A 17,013-nucleotide genomic window follows, 5' to 3' on the forward strand; every position below is an offset into this window, starting at 1 on the left:
CAGAGGAAAAATTAGCTACATTAATATTTGTTCATACATGCTTCCATTCATCTGACAAATGTATGTGGGGCATCTGCCACTCTACTATATGAGATTTAAAATGTAAAACAAACAAAAAAACAAAAGCAAATCCACTTTTTTCTAATTTCAAATATTTTACACTAATGATATTAGGCAATGAAATAGATAACAGAGAGCATGATTGATGAATGTTACTAGTGTATTAGTCAGAGGATACTAAGGGAACAGAAAAAACATGAAACTAAATTCAGGATGATGTACTACTTTTATGGAAGTGACAATTGCATTGACTCAAATATCACAGTGATATTAAAAAACTAAATATCAGTTTCCCTGAGTGTGCTGCAATAATGAAAATCCAACATTATGCACATATATACATGTCTATTGAATGTGATCCAGTGAGTAAACACAACTTTTTCCTTATATTGTAAAATAAACAAGTCTACTGTTTAATTCACTTAGTGTTCAGGTTAAGAATGCTCTAGGGCTTCCCTGGTGGCGCAGTGGTTGAGGGTCCGCCTGCCGATGCAGGGGACACGGGTTCGTGCCCCAGTCCGGGAGGATCCCACATGCCGCAGAGTGTCTGGGCCGGTGAGCCATGGCCGGTGAGCCTGCGCGTCCGGAGCCTGTGCTCCGCAACGGGAGAGGCCACAACAGTGAGAGGTCCGCGTACAGCAAAAAAAAAAAAAAAAAGAATGCTGTAAATCTTCAGAAACTAAAATTGACTGAATATATTTTAGTTTTCTAACATGGTACTTTAAAGAAGTGAATTATACTAGAAAGAGGATAGAGAAGACTTAGATCTATGGAAACAGTCATTGGTAGCAGAGAAGAAAAAAAAAAGGACATGCCCAGTAAAAGGAGAGGTGAGAGTGAATTTGAGCCAAGGTAATAACAGAACCTTTGAGGAGGAATGTAAAAACAAAACAAAAAACTTCCCCTGTTTAGGTGACAGAAACACTATTCAGCTGCTGCTGCTACACGGACTCTGAGTAATATTCTGGGCCAGGTAGGTGGAGCTGTGTGGACGTTGGATCCTGGACAGAAGAGGGGGCAGGCGTGGGCACTGAGAATGTTTCTCATGACGACAAGCAGGCAGGATGATAGGCGAGGATGCAATATCAACGGGATTAGTGGAAACTTTAACAGTGCAGAGTTGAGTGACAGTCAGTGCCAGCTCCTCTCTTGTGAGGGGGTGAACAAGACTACTAGGCACGGAGGTTAAAAGCAGAGGAAGATTCAAGAAACATGTTGAAGGACGAAGGAGCAAAGATTGTGGCTGGCGAAGGCTGACTGGGAGTGAAGGAAGCTGGAGGGATTAAGATGATACAGAGCTTTCCACCTGAGTGGCACTAAAATGATGTCGCCGTTTTGTAAATAAGTTCATTTGTATCTTTTTTTAGATTCCACATATAAGTGATATCATATGATATTTGACATTCTCTGTCTGACTTACTTCACTTAGTATGATAAGCTCTAGGTCCATCTATGTTGCTGCAAATGGCATGATTTCATTCTTTTTTATAGCTGAGTAATATTCCATAGTATATATATACCACATCTTCTTTATCCGTTCATCTATAACGGAAAAGGATATGAAAAAGAATATATACACATATATAGATAACTGAATCACTGTGCTGTACACCTGAAACTAACACAACATTGTAAATCAACTATACTTCAATTAAAAAAATGATGTTATCATAACAGAAATAGGGAAGCAAGAACAGGGAACTCATTTAAAAGAAACAAAAGAGGAATAGAAAGTGGAGTAAATGTTAAAACCAATCAACATACCATTAAATCATTTTAGGCTTAAGAAATTGCTCAACTAAAACAAGTGCTCCAAATACAAGAAAACTTTCTCAGTACTCTATTTTATTTTTCTTAACTTAAAGACAAAAATTAAATTTTAAAGATACTCTATTAACGTAAGACATTATATGAGAATATATTCATATGTGAGAATATTTACCTCATAATTCTCTGCTACCTGTCCTAATATTTTTAAAAGTTTAATTGTAAGTACTTTCTAAACAAGAAATTAGGTAATTTTCCCTAGTATTACATCTCCGGCTGATGAAACTTGCTTCACGTTGATGTTTTTCCAGGATGAGTTTTCCTTTTCTCTGGTGACATCTGAATCATTGAAAGACTGCATCTTGACTATAAAATTAACAGTATGTTGGTAGGCATCTAAATCTTTTCAGACGTGATATATAATTCATGTTTATTTCCCTTCTCTATTGTGGAAGTGAGCCTGGTTACTTACAGCTTATTCAAGGAAGAAGTATGACAAATGTGTTGTTGCTAAAATTTTGTTGCTAAGAAAAGCAAGAGATCGTTAATCTCGTCTCACTCCCTACTCCCCCATGGTAACTCAGTTGAGCATAGGACAGAAAGAACTACCACTGTGGTACTTTTTAAATTTCAAAAGGCTTGATGTAATCTTTTCTTTTCTCTTTATTAAGTTGTGAATTTCTTCAAAATGCAGAACATGCACACACAATATGTCAAAGACAGTGTTAGAAAAATCCAAAAAAACTACCAAATCTCTTTATTTCTAGATAAAAATAGGCATTTCTGCTAAATAGTAAATCTAAATTTTGAGAGCAAAGCAAAAGCTTCAGGATAAGACTTGCATATAAACTGAAGTAAACATAATTTTGACTTGCACTTATAAAATCTTACTGTTGAGCAGGGTAAATATGAAAAAAGATAAATATGAGAAAATATATAAATGTTACCGTTATTAATGAACAAAAAGGATATTGAGCAGGCAGCAAGGTCATTTTTAGTAATGAACAATTGAAATGTAAGAGTTAATGTGAAATGTGCTTATTAATATGCTAGTCCATGAAAACCCAAATTCAAGGGAAATAACTGAACTGACCTTTTCTTTAACTTGAGTGAGAGAATAGGAAAACATTGCAATTCAACACAAACATCTAATTGTTCCAGCACAAAAAAGGAGACCTTTTTATTATATAATTCATTTCTCTCCTCCTGCGTTCATTTGTTTTCTTCTCCTTAACATATATAAAAACAACCATACGGGCCTTGGTGTTTTTATAATCCTTATATAATAAATATCTTTTTACTGAATTGTAAATCAAATAGGCTTTTGTAAAATCACCTGTCCACTCAGGGTTTTTTAATGATTGTTTTGTGTTCTCATACTAAACTACTATAAATTGTGTATGAGTGATTGTATTACAGAAATGTTCACACACACACACACACACACACACACACACACTCCCATGACTAGAGAGAGAATAGCCAGTGTTCCCCTTTGTTACCATCTCTGAACTGTAGCAATTGCTACAGTCAAACCAATACTGTGTTGATCCATTATTGTTTGAAAATTTTAAAGCAAATTCAAGAAAACAACTCATTTTACACTTAAGTAGCCCAATATGTACTTCTCATGAGATATTATTCTTTTTTAATATAACCGTAATGGTATTCTTACCCATTAAAAAAATTCTTCAATATAAACTATTATCCAGTCCATGTTCAAATTCTCCCATGTATCAAAAATATTATTTTTGCACTTGGTTTATTTGAATCCTTAAACGTTTTCTGATATCTACCTCTGTTACTATAGGGTATGTGAATTATACATATGACTATTAATGTACATAAATCTATATATTTCTAGTGCAAATATTTGTACAAGCTTTTGCAAACGACACGATTTCAGCATCATATACATTGGAGTTTTAAATTTTATTGAAAGATATGGGTGAATATGTGTTTGTAGTTTAAGTATATAATTTTTACTCTAATCATAACTATTAGGCTAGATTTTATGCTATAACCTAAGACGTACATAGCATGAGATTGATAGCTCAAACTGTAGTTTTCAAAATTAATTAAAACATTCCACAAATATTTACTGAACACATGCACTAAGAACCTATTACTATGCTCCATTTGTATACAACAGAAAAGTCAAAAAGAGAGAATTTCGTTGATTTTTTTTTATGCTAGGACCATGTGAAGAATCTATTAAATATTGTATGGAAGGGAAAGCTGTATTTGATAACTAGAGACAACTAATGAGCTGAAGATGCTGGAATCTTGAGGAAACATCATTGGCTGGAAACAGCTTTGCCCAAGTAGGTGGCAGTTTTATTTGGTTTTCATGGCAGCAGCTTTCAAAGACTAACATGAAAGTAAGTCAACGTAAGATCTGTTTAGGGGAGAGTAAATGAAAAAGGCTAGTAAATATTAAGCATTTATTTGGAGAGCTGATTTAAAGTGAGAAAATTGTGGGATGATAGAAGTTCTTTAATTCAAAATTAAGGTATATCGATTATGTGACAGTGAAGGGAACAATTCACTTCAGGTGTTTTAGGCAGAAAGGTTATGTAAGGCATTTCACGATTCATGATTGTACCCATGATCTCTTTAGCTGACACTCGCATGGTTTCAAAAAATGGCTGATGTAAATCCACAGCATGTTACCTATTCTATTTTATTTGGAGATTTTTTTTTTAAAGGAGGAGTCCTTTTGAGCCCCCACATGGCTTAGAAATACTGCTCAAGTCTGGGTATACTCTGAGAGGACTTCTTTCTTACCTCCACATAAGGACTCCTCATGTCCAAACTTCCAATCTTGTTTCTCTCAAGCTTCTCACCATCTTGCGACCTGACTTGTCATTGATCATTAAAAGCCTATAAATATACCTCTGTCCATATAACTTTTCAAGCAAAGTAAAAACCTTGATTGGAAGTTCTACCTGCCAGGGTGATATTCCTCCCTACTGTTGTTTGGGGCTTCTCCTGGGTGGTAATTTTACCGTCCAATTCTGAAAAATAGCAGATTCTATTGCATAACTATCTATAAACCAGACATGAATATTATTTTTTTGGACAACCATCATATGAAACAGCACTAGAGGTTATAAGTGGAAATAGGTCTATCGCAAGTATGAGCAGCCAGTGCATCTCTCTTGTGCTGTTACACTGCTGTCAGGACCTGCTGTCTACCACTTTTGAAATATACCACCTTCATTTCATGATGGAATTGTGCTGCATTCACAGAGCTGTAGGACTTGACAGATAAGATAATATCCACATTCTTTTGGGCTGGTCAGTTCACTCATCAGTTGGTGTCCTACGGTCAAGTCATTCTTGTTGGACTCAGCAAGGAGCTGTGTCTCAAAACTTGAATAATTATTGCTAGAGAGAACATTGCTTTTGACAAAACACTGCATGGTATTTCTTCTCCTGAGCATATCACAGGCACTGTTATTCTTACAAACCTACCACGGATAGTCTGAACTCTATTATATCTGCTGAGAAGTGAAACTGAAGTTCAAGTGGCAGTGCAGCCTCTCCTGCAGTAGGAAAAAGGCAGCATTCTTTTGTCCCGGGAACCACGTGAAGCAGGCAGCCTGACAGGTTCTTCAGTAGATAAAGAGGGGGCAACACAACCAATATGGTAAATGTCTCACCAAAAGCCTCTAAAAAGGACCAGCAAATGACGTGCTATTTCCTATTGGTAGTCAGCACAGGAGACAGAACCTCATCTTTAACTTCTGAGAGAATAGCCTGATGTAGGACCTCCAGAAAATTCACTGAGATGACAAGCCCCTCAATGCTTCTGAGGTTAATTCCCTATTTTCTGGCATTCATATTTCTTACTAAGATAGGTGGATAACCTGCTACTTCCTGCATCACTGAAGCTTCTGAACAAACTGCAGTCAACACTGTGAAACATTGTGATGATTGTGGGATGGTCAACATTTTTCAGAAACAATGTAGTAATAAATTTAGAATTTTGACTTACCCTAAGAAACAACAGTGAAGGTTTATATCCATAACCTGTTAAAGTAACCATGATGACCTTTCCTCTTTTACAGGGCTGCATTGGCATATGCCATTTCTGAATGTTATCTGTAGTACATCGTCATGGTAATAGCCCCCAGTAGGTCACACCTCCTATATCCACACCCTTCTTTTATACCCTTCCAGATTGACCCTGGGCTTGATTATGAGCCCCCCTTGTCTGGCCATTGGTATATTAGCATATATGACAAGCAGAGACTTGAAAATCCCCTGAGCTTTAGGTCTCGCCCTCTTATTTCTAGAAACTTTTCCAGGACCATGTTAAAAAATGAGGTTAGGGCTTCCCTGGTGGCACAGTGGTTGGGAGTCCGCCTGCCAAAGCGGGGGACGCGGGTTCGTGCCCCAGTCCAGGAAGATCCCACATGCCGCGGAGCGGCTAGGCCCGTGGGCCATGGCCGCTGAGCCTGCGCGTCCGGAGCCTGTGCTCCGCAACGGCAGAGGCCACAACAGTGAGAGGCCCGCGTACCGCAAAAAAAAAAAAAAAGAAAAAAGAAATGAGGTTAGGCTCTTATGAGATGAGAGCATATGGAAAAACGTGCCAGTACTTCCAGCCAGCCCACCATTCCAGTGAAAGCCCAAAGCCATGAAGAGCCCAGCCAGTACCATGTGAAAGAGAGGAAGCAACTCAACTGAACACAGTCCAAAGTGTTAACCTTCAGAGCTATAATTAAGTGAATGATTATTTAAGGTTCCTGAATTTGGGGGTGGTTTATTAGGGAGAATTCGATAATCAGTAGGGAAGTTGGTGGCTGGAATTGCGACTATAACAAAAATATAAAGCATATGGTAGATTCTGTGAGACTGGGTGGGAGGTGCATTCTGGGGAGGCACAAGGAAATGGTTGGTGAAGGTGGCAAATAAAGAGCCTCTACTGAAAAAGCAATGAGGGAACAGCTACTGGAGACTGGAAGATGATGACTCATGTACTTTAAAAACAATTGTCCACCCACCGAAGTACAGGCAACTGATCTTTGACAAAGGAACAAAAGCAACGCAGTGGAGCCAATGAAGCAAAGAAAGTTTTTTCAATAAATGATGCTGAGATAACTGGACATCCCCATGCAAAAAAAGAAACTAGACACAGATCTTATAGTCTTCACAAAAGTTAATGAAAATGGATCATAGACATAAATAAAAATGCAAAACTCTAAAACTTACAGAAGATAACATAGGAGAAAACTTTGACGTATAACGATGACCTTTTAGTTTTAACACCAAAGGCACTATCCATGAAAGAAATAATGGATAAGCTAGACTTCATTAAAATTAAAAGCTTCTGCTCCGTAAAAGGTAATGTCAAGAGAATGAGAAGACAAGTAACAGACTGGGAGAAGATACTTGCAAAAGACACATCTGATGAAGGACTGATATCCCAAATATACAAAGAACTCTTGTGTCGATAATTCAACTATAAGAAAACAACCGATTAAAATATGGTCCAAAGACATCTCACTAAAGAATATATACAGATACTGAATAAGCATATGAAAAAATCCACATCATATGTCATAAAGATTAGGAAAATGCAAAATAAGTCAACAGTGAGATACCATGGCACACCTATTAGAATAGCCAAAATCTGGAGCACAGGCAACACCAAATGTTGGCAAGGATGTTGAACAATAAGAACTTTCATTCACAATTGTGGGAACTTAAAATGGTACAGCCAGTTTGGTGGTTTATTATAAAACTAAACATGCTTTTATCATATAATCCAGAAATTGTACTTGGTATTTATCCAAAGGAATTCAAAACTTATATCCACATGAAAACAAATGCACAAGGATGTTTATAGCAGCTTTATTCAAAATTGCCAAAACTTAGAAGATGTACTTCAGAAAGTGAATGGATAAGTAAACTGTGGTCCATCCAGACAATGGAATATTATTCAGCACTAAAAAGAAATGAGCTCTCAAGCCATGAAAAGACACAGAGGAACCTTAAATACCTATTACTAAGTGAAAGGAGCTGCAAAGGCTACATACTATATGATTCCAACTATATGACCTTCTGGAAAAGGCAAAACTATGGAAACAGTAAAACGGTCGGTAGTTGCCAAGGGTTGAGGGGAAGGATGAATAGGCAGAGCACAGAGGATTTTTTGTGCAGTGAGAATACACTGTGTGATGCTATAATGAGGGATACATGTCATTATAAATTGTCTAAACCCACAGAATGTACACCACCAAGAGTGAGCCATAAGGCAAACTATGGAATCTGGGTGGTTATGACATGTCAGTGAAAGTTCACTGATTGGTAGCCAGTGTACCATCTGTTGGGGGAATGTTGATAATGCGGGGGAGGTCTATGCCCTTAGGGGGTCAGGGAGTACATGGGAAATCTCTGTACCTTTGCTTCAACTTTGCTGTGAACCTAAAGCTGCTCTAAAAAAATGAAATTTTAAAAAACATTGTCAAAAGTTGCCTGTGATAACTAGGATGATATAAAACACACCTAATCAATATATAGAGCTTGCTTTCCAGGGAGAACTTCTCTGAATTGCTTGGAGTCATACAGTAAAGTTCAGGGAGTCCAAAGTTTCCCATCGTCTTCCTAAGACACATACTATTTTTAGTTACCAATTCTGGCAAGGTTGAGCTATGTTGAATCATATTTCTGAGGTTCAGGAATGATTCTTCTCTTATCCACGGAATTTCTCTCAAAGAGTTACGTTACTTTGCAAGTTGAAAAATATTTTGTCCTTGTTATTTTGCAGCTCATGGATTCCAATGGTTTCCCTCATTACTGCTGCCATTTTGGTAATTGGTCAATATGCACATGAAATTCTTCCTCTTATTCTCCCAACTGCTTCCTTTCTAGGTTATGTTGAGTTGTTTAAGTAATTTCAGAGATGCAGAAAACTCTTCAGAGATATTTTCTGATAAAATTTCAACCTTGGAATATTGCTTCTGAAATTCCATTATTCATCTTAGTGTTTTTCCTAAACATTGAAAATCTGAACTTCACTCTCCCTGTTTGCTCATGATAAGTTCTAAGGCACACATGTGTGTGTAATTGTCAAAGCTCAGTGAATACAGTTAATATTTGTTTATTTTATTGTATGTAAATGTTATATGAAAACTATCATTAAACTATTGTAATGGCACGCATGCTGAAGTATTCAGAGGAAATCTACTGATGTCTGAGATTTGAAATGTAACAGAAAATACGATAGAGGAGTGGATGTATAGAGGTATGGATAAAGGATAGGTATGTGAGAAGCAAACGTTAAAATGTGATCGTAGAATCTGGTTGGTGGGAATAGGAAGTCTTCACTGTAACAATTTGCCCAATTTTTCTCTGTGTTTGAAAAGTTTCATAGTAAAATGTTAGGGGAAAAAGTTCCAAGACAGATGTATTATCCTCCAGAATGTATGGAAATTATTATTCTCTTACAGAAATTCTCTAAGTCTCTTTTCTTACTGAAAACTCTGACTAGTGTTTTGAGACTTCATAAACTACTTAAATTGTTTCCTGAAAATGTTTCCTTGCTTTCACTGTTCGTGTTTGTTTTGTTTGGGTTGCTGTTTGAGCTGTGATTGGCTCAATAAAAGATTCTGATTCATTGTCATGTTCTCTAAAAATTCATTCAGAACTGTGTCATCATCAGAAGCATTACAAGTACATGCATCATTTTTGTTCTCCTGTGGCAGTTGCAACTTAGGTGATTCTTTTATCTCCAAGGACTGGCAGCCTCAGTAAACAGAAAGCAACGTGACAAATCGTCTATTCAGAGTCAGAGGACCCTAAACAGAGGCGCACCTTGGTGGTTGCTAGCACAAAGCCCTGGAACCCACTGCCTAGATGGAGAACAGCCCTCACAATCTTCCTTCCTGGGCAAGCAGCAGAAAAAAAAGCCCTTATTTCAGCCTGCTTGCTTACCCAGGAAGAATACCTAGGCTTTATGATAAGGTTCACAGTTCACATGGTTAATTACGACTGGACACAACTAGAATGCAGTTCTTCAGTTTCCTATACAATGACCATTATATGGATCCCATTGGGTATTTAGAGGTCCATATTTAGTTAGCCAGTATTCCTGTTCATTTGCTTGATTTCACATTCATTAAAAATAATAAAATGTCAATACAAAGGGAAGAAAGTTTATTTTGCTATAAAAGCTAGAAGTATAATTGAAAATTTAAAAAGAAGAAACTAACAAATGAAAAGGTCAGCCAACAAAGAAAATGCTAACGTATCTGTACTAACAACAAACACTTTTAAAACTACAAGGCAAATACATAGCCGGCCACCCACCCGCCGCTCCACAAAGTGACAGACATAGAGAATGGACTTGAGGACACGAGGAGGGGGAAGGGTAAGCTGGGACAAAGTGAGAGAGTGGCATGGACATATATACACTACCAAATGTAAGGTAGATAGCTAGTGGGAAGCAGCCACATAGCACAGGGAGATCAGCTCAGTGCTTTGTGACCACCTAGAGGGGTGGGATAGGGAGGGGGGGAGGGAGGGAGATGCAAGAGGGAGGAGATATGGGATATGTATAACTGATCCACTTTGTTATACAGCAGAAACTAACACAACATTGTAAAGCAATTATACTCCAATAAAGATGTTAAAAAAAAAAAAAGACAAACACATAGAAGACAAAATCAGGCAATTTTTTTAGCCACTTGGAAAATGGAAATTTTCCATTTTTTAATTGATATCAATGCATTCCTTCACAAAATTTGTAATAATTGCTATAACTGCTGTCACTTGAATTCTCGTTAATCTTAGTACCATTGCATAGTTTGGGACCAATCTTGGTTCTAGTCAAGGATTGTTTAACAAAACCTAGTTTGGTAGTTTGTGGTTAAGGAGGGAACCTGAGATCATCTGAATTGAAACTGCAAGAGCTGTTATCAGTACCCTAATCTCTTTGCAAGTTAGAAGTCTACTCATGCTGTCTCTCTATTGCTTTTTCATAGATCCTGTGGATTTCAGTATCCCTGCAGATGCAAATGGTGGCACATAATTTTCAAAGGTGGCGAACCACTGACAAATCTAAAGATAGTCACAAACACTTGTTGAGCACTAGTGCAAGGAACTCTTAAAAAGTGCTTTGTGTGCCTTAACTCAAGTGTAGTGTCATCATTTCCCTCTTGCAGATAAGAGATTTGGGGCTCACAACATTAGAAATTTTCCAAAAGTTTAAAATGCTACTGAGAATTAGAGCTGGGATTTAAACTCAACCAGGTTGGTTCGAAACTTATGTTTGCAACCATTTTACTGAAGGATAAATTAGAGGTTCAGGAGTCTGGTCTGAGTGATTAATAAGTTAACTACCTCCCTATTCCTTGTGTTTAAATCTCCAGACCTAAGTTCCAGCGACAAGGTCACTATCTCAATACCATTCAGGGTGTGCCAGTTCCTTTCAAACTGCACAATCCAGTAATAGGAGCACTATAACACTTGCCCAAACAATTTATTGATGGTAATAACAATAATATTTACTGTTCATTGTGGGCCTCATATACATATTACATTTGCATTCATGATCTCTTTTTTTTTTTAATTGGAGTATAGCTGCTTTACACTGCTGTGTCAGTTTCTGCTGTACAGTAAAGTGAATCAGCCATACGTATACATATATCCACTCTTTTTTGGATTTCCTTCTCTTTTAGGTTACCACAGAGCACCGAGTAGCATTCCCTGTAATATACAACAGGTTCTTATTAGTTATCTGTTTTATACATAGTAGTGTATATATGTCAATCCCAATCTCCCAGTTCATCCCAGCGCCCCCTTTCCCCCTTGGTATCCATACGTTTGTTCTCTATGTCTGTGTGTGTATTTCTGCTTTGCAAATAAGATCATCTGTACCATTTTTCTAGATTCCACATATATGCGTTAATATACGATATTTGTTTTTCTCTTTCTGACTTCCTTCACTCTGTATCACAGTCTCTAGGTCCATCCATGTCTCTGCAAATGACACAACTTCATTCCTTTTTATGGCTGAGTAATATTCCATTGTATATATGTACCACATCTTCTTTATTGCATTCATGATCTCTTGATTCTTACAGCAATGTTAAGAGCTACTTACTATTATTAACATATTTACAGATGAGGTAACAGAAGCTTATGAAAGTTTACTTACATGATCAAGATATACAGAAATTAAGTGTTTACAAATGTACCTGTAACATCCACAGAGATGTCTGGCAATTGCAAGTGCCCAGTGAACAAGCAAAGGAAGTGAGGTCACATAGATTATAACTGGTTTAGTCAGTACACTGTGAATAAAAAGTTCTCTCTCTGCATTATGTCATAATTGCATTTTGGGGACCCTTTTTATTACCTTCTGCTTGAACCTCGATTGTTTGGCCTGCCCTGTGTGGTCTGCTTATTCCCTAGATCCCAGATGCCTCTCTTCTGACCCGTTATAGTCCCAGGGAGGGTTCATTCTCATTATGTGTTGATGAAATCGAAAATGAGGATTTGTTCTTTTCAAATAAGAGATTAAATATACATGTCAGGATATGAAAATAGAGAAGCGTGAATCAGGTTTGTCTTGGGCTTCCCAACCTTATTTCCCACTCAAATAATAGTTTTTTCACCACGCTTTAATAATGTAGAGGAAGTAAAACAACACCAACAACAATGAAACCTTTCCTGTATATCCTCTTAGGTTCAGTAACTGGAGCCTGCAAATCAAACTGATAAAAGACAGATTAATAGGAGAAAGGTTCATTTTGCATGCATACAGGGAGCCTCACAGAAAAGAAGTGGAAACCACAAAAAAGTGGTTAGATCTAGAGGCTTATATATCATTTTAACAAAGGGCAATAAACTGTGAAGTAACTCAACAAAGGAAGGGAAGGTTGTGTTCCTAGGGCAGTAAATTGGGATAGATAAAATATATGGGGGAAACTAGTGCAAGGTAAGGGTTATTTAGTAAGGTGTGTTATGCAGACTCAAGTTGATTCCTTTTTCAGTGATGAGAGTTGTCGTCAGTTGAGTCACCCTCCTCTTCCTGGTTCTGGGAAAAGTGACACCTTTGCAAAGGGGAATTTATGTCCTGCTTTTAGACTGAAAGGGTGAGGGCAGAAAGCTAATTTCTTTCAGCTTGAAACAATCCTTATGCCAAAGTGGAATATTTGGGGGCAGCAAGTTCTGATTCCCTTCAATATCTAATTAATATTATGAAGCTTTTGACCTAAAACATGGCTACCGAGATTTCAGGCATATAAAATTAATATGCTAAGGAAATTATTTAAATTGCTAAGGCAATATTTTAAAAACATCTAATACCAACATATATTTATTTATTTATTATATTGTCATGGTGAGTCACTCAGAAAATTAGTATAAGAGGGCAGAATATGCTTTGAAAAAAAGTAACAGTGTGGGATTTAAGTAAAACTTCCCTAGCCAATAATTTCCTATACTGTCTTTTAAACAACTCAAATATTTTTAAGATAAAGATATTTAATTTAAATTAATGTCCAATTTAAATGTTAAAATTCGTGCGTTTGACAGACTCTAGCATACCTTGTAATTTTAGACAGAATTCTTAGAGGGCATTTTCTTTTTATAATTGATACTTTCCTCATTTAGTATATTATGTAGTCACATAATGAGTTTGAAAACTCATGAACGAATTACAGATGAAAGCAATGCATCTCTTGGGATTACAGTTTTAATACCAAGCCTAGTTATATATCTACCAGGTAATAAAAATTATTTAAAAGGGAGTATTATTTACATTATATAAAGAGTACCTAGTCCCCAAAAAGAAAATTTTACTTTATAATATTATAAAACAATAATATTAGATATGTTTAAGGATTCCTGCAGAAAGATTGCAAACCTTCAAACTTAAAAATACAGATATTGACTACTTTTTGCCCCACTATTTCTCTTTTACAGCCTTACCATGTTTGTTACAGTGATATTTCTCAACAGCTATCTGCTAAAAAGATTTTCTCTTGGGTTATAGAGAAAATAACCTGTTTTCCTGTTGTATTCTAATTAGAGACCTTTAAGCTTTAAGATGAATATTTGCAACTAAGAACAAATCAGAGTAAAACTATTCAGTGCCCCTGGGAATCCCACAGCATCTGTTCTATAGTACTTATTCCACTTCTTTGGTTTTCCCACATCCCCCCAAAAAGTATGTTGAGATATCAACATTCATAGTCATCATTTATAATAACCATATGAGAATATTCTGAGTACTTTCTCAGATTTATATGTTTTCTTCACATTATGATTATGCTTTAATTTTCAGTTAAAATTCTTATCTTTTGAAATAGTTTTTGTTTTATTTTATTATATACTTCATACAAGATATATGCATATATCTTATAAATGTACACACATACATGTGTTATATATGTAGTATATTATCCGTTTGAATGTTGGCATCACCTGTTAGGCAACTTCACATTTATTCTTTTCAGTCTCAGATACAATATATCCTTTGCATGCTTAAAACTTTTAATTATAGATGGCATCCATAAAGGGCATTTTTGTTATTTTTGCCTGAATTATATAGTACACAGTAATAATAATTATCAGGCATAAGTGTGCTTATATCACCTAGTCATTCTCCTTTTTTGGAATCTAGAATGACTTCTAATCACCTCTGAAAACCTTAATTCATGACTTCACTATTCCTTCTTAGTCACCGTCCTTTTACCTTAGTTGCCCTAAGAGTTCAACATACTTCAGCATTGCGTTTCAAGCTAAGAAACTCTGTGTCCTTTACTACAATCCGAACATGACCAGTATTATTTTTCCTAAGTGGACAACTTTGTTTTAAATAATCTCCCTGTCCCTCTTTGAAAAGTCCATGTGTCATCTCCTGTGTATTCCAATTTTTGTTTCCTAAATTGCATCACACTTAAATCTACATGCTAATCCAGTGGTTTACATGTGTGTTCACGTGTCTGCATTTTGTGTTTTCTTTTAGGCTTACTTCTAGATGGCAAGGTCCTGAGTAGAGAGATGCATCATCTCAGTCTGCAGAAATTCCTGGAAGAATGAACACTCAGAAGGAGGTTTATACTGATCATACTACTTGATGAGTTTTCTTACTCAACTAAAGGCTCCCATGAAAGCACATGAAGATACCTTCACATCTTCAGGTAACTATTATACAGTATAGTCTAAAAATAAAATAAAGAGCTTAAATTTAAAGTAAATTTAAAGTAAAGTAAATTTACTTTAAATTTAAATTAAAGTAAATTTAAAGTAAACACACTTTGTGTGACATGCTGGAATTTATAAAGAGATCTTGCTACAAATCCTAATGTAAGGAATTTATGATTTAGTTGTAAAGCCACGGCTAACACGTGTGTAAGACGGCTCCCAGTACTGGACTGTATTCTATCTGCCCAAAGTGAAATAAGTATTATGGGAATGACTGAAGAAAGGAAAAGGGAGCTGGGTCTTCTGCTAGGTCATGGCATTTTCCATTTAAATCCCTCTTCAAATATTGTCTCATAAAAATATATGTAAATTAAAACTTCTATCTTCTCCAGGAAATATGAACTAGTCATATTGCTTTCAAATCCTTTTTCCTGATAAAGTAAATATCTTCTACTGTTAAGATTAGCTTGACAGTTTCTGAGAGATAAAACTATTACCATGAATTATATGGCAGCCTTGAAACATGCTAAATTAACCTGTGCTAATTCATATTTAGAAATGGAAGAATCTGAGGATTTCAGAACTTTCTCGAGGGTATAGCTAAGTAGATTTAAAAGAAATAAAAACTGGCATGAATTAGGAATATACCAAAAAGCAGTTCAGTGTAGTGATGAAATATAGTAATTCAGCATTACCTTAATGCCTCAGTGACAATAGTGAATGCCTAACTGCTGTGAAATTATTAACCTTTTGTACAATAAGTTTTGATGTTTGAATCATAGCTAAGATTAATATGTAGTCTGGTCCAAAGCACACAATTTTTTATATGTCTACAACCTCAATACGCCTGGTGTAAGAAGAACATCTATAAAGGAATAATCAAAGATATGCTGGCAATCTAAACACTAAATTATGTCAGATTTTTTTCCTTTTCTAAAGTAAATGTTTAAATAATGTACTCTTAATGCCTTTCACTTCAAGTAAACTTGCCTAGAATTTGTAGATTTAGAGATACCGAATTAATGAAAACTTGAATTTATCCTCGAATCCAATTCCTTTCCTTCATTTTGTAAGTATAAATAACCGCAGGTAGATGTTGGGGTGTGAAAGTGGGGTACCCTTGGACTTGCACACCCCACCCTTCTTATTTCCCTTCTCTGTTCCAAACCCTCTGAACTGAGGGATTCAGATATTTAAAAAACCGAGTCTCCCCGTATCAGTGTTCTGTCTCCTGTAACTGTCCTGTGGTTGTATTTGTGGCTGCCAGGGGCATTTCCAGATTGCCCTACCTTTTTCTTCTTATTTTCCCGCCACTCTCTCATCCTTCTCTTATTCAAGGTCAGTAAAAGCCAGATAGATCAGCAGTGAAAGAAGACAGCTTTTTAATGTACATTTAAATGTCTAACCTGAGTGGTTGGCATAGACGGGATTGTTCCAGACCTGTCCTAGAAAGCTTTTCTCTCTCCACTCTTGTGTCCGTAATATCGTCCTGTAACCTCCCTCTCAGTTGCCCTTCAGGAATTACTGAGACATCACCCCCTGTCTTAGTATCTGCAGGGACATCTGAAAATTTCACATGCAGACCACCTCCAATTATGAAACTCAAATTCCTTTTGTTAGAGGCTCTCCTTGGGAGGCTCTAATCCTGTCACCTTGCTCTTTGGGGCTCTCTTCTTTGTTTTTTCTCTGTAACAGCACTTTTACAAGGGTCAGGAAGGCGATCTATAAAATGTCTTTCATCTTTCCCTGCTCTGTTGTGCTAATTTGGCACTTTCTCCTCTTTTATAATAGAGTACTGAGGTCCTGTTTTTCAATTAGAATTTTCTGATTAATTCTTCGTGATTTAGAGCATCTTTATCTCTTCAAAGAATCAGATTCAGTTAACCTAGAGTAACCTCAATATTGTACATGACATAAGAAATCTTTCTTTACTTCTACCTTTTTCATACAGTCATGCTTAGACGATTTTTTCTGGTAACCTTAGGGGAACTTAAAAGGAAGATTTAGGTAAAATATTGTAAGAGC

At 36.4% G+C, this 17,013-nt stretch overlaps 1 long non-coding RNA gene across 1 annotated transcript in view; it reads left to right on the forward strand.

The window, feature by feature from the left end:
* LOC137227158 (uncharacterized) overlaps window positions 1-17,013 on the forward strand; it is a 173,633-nt gene that overhangs the window by 81,664 nt on the left and 74,956 nt on the right. Inside the window, exon 4 of the long non-coding RNA XR_010944726.1 lies at window positions 14,810-14,984. This is a non-coding gene — a long non-coding RNA (uncharacterized lncRNA). The remainder of the gene's footprint in view (window positions 1-14,809; window positions 14,985-17,013) is intronic.

The sequence above is a fragment of the Pseudorca crassidens genome, chromosome 7 (genome assembly GCF_039906515.1).
Source record: "Pseudorca crassidens isolate mPseCra1 chromosome 7, mPseCra1.hap1, whole genome shotgun sequence".
NCBI classification, from domain to species: Eukaryota; Metazoa; Chordata; class Mammalia; order Artiodactyla; family Delphinidae; genus Pseudorca; species Pseudorca crassidens.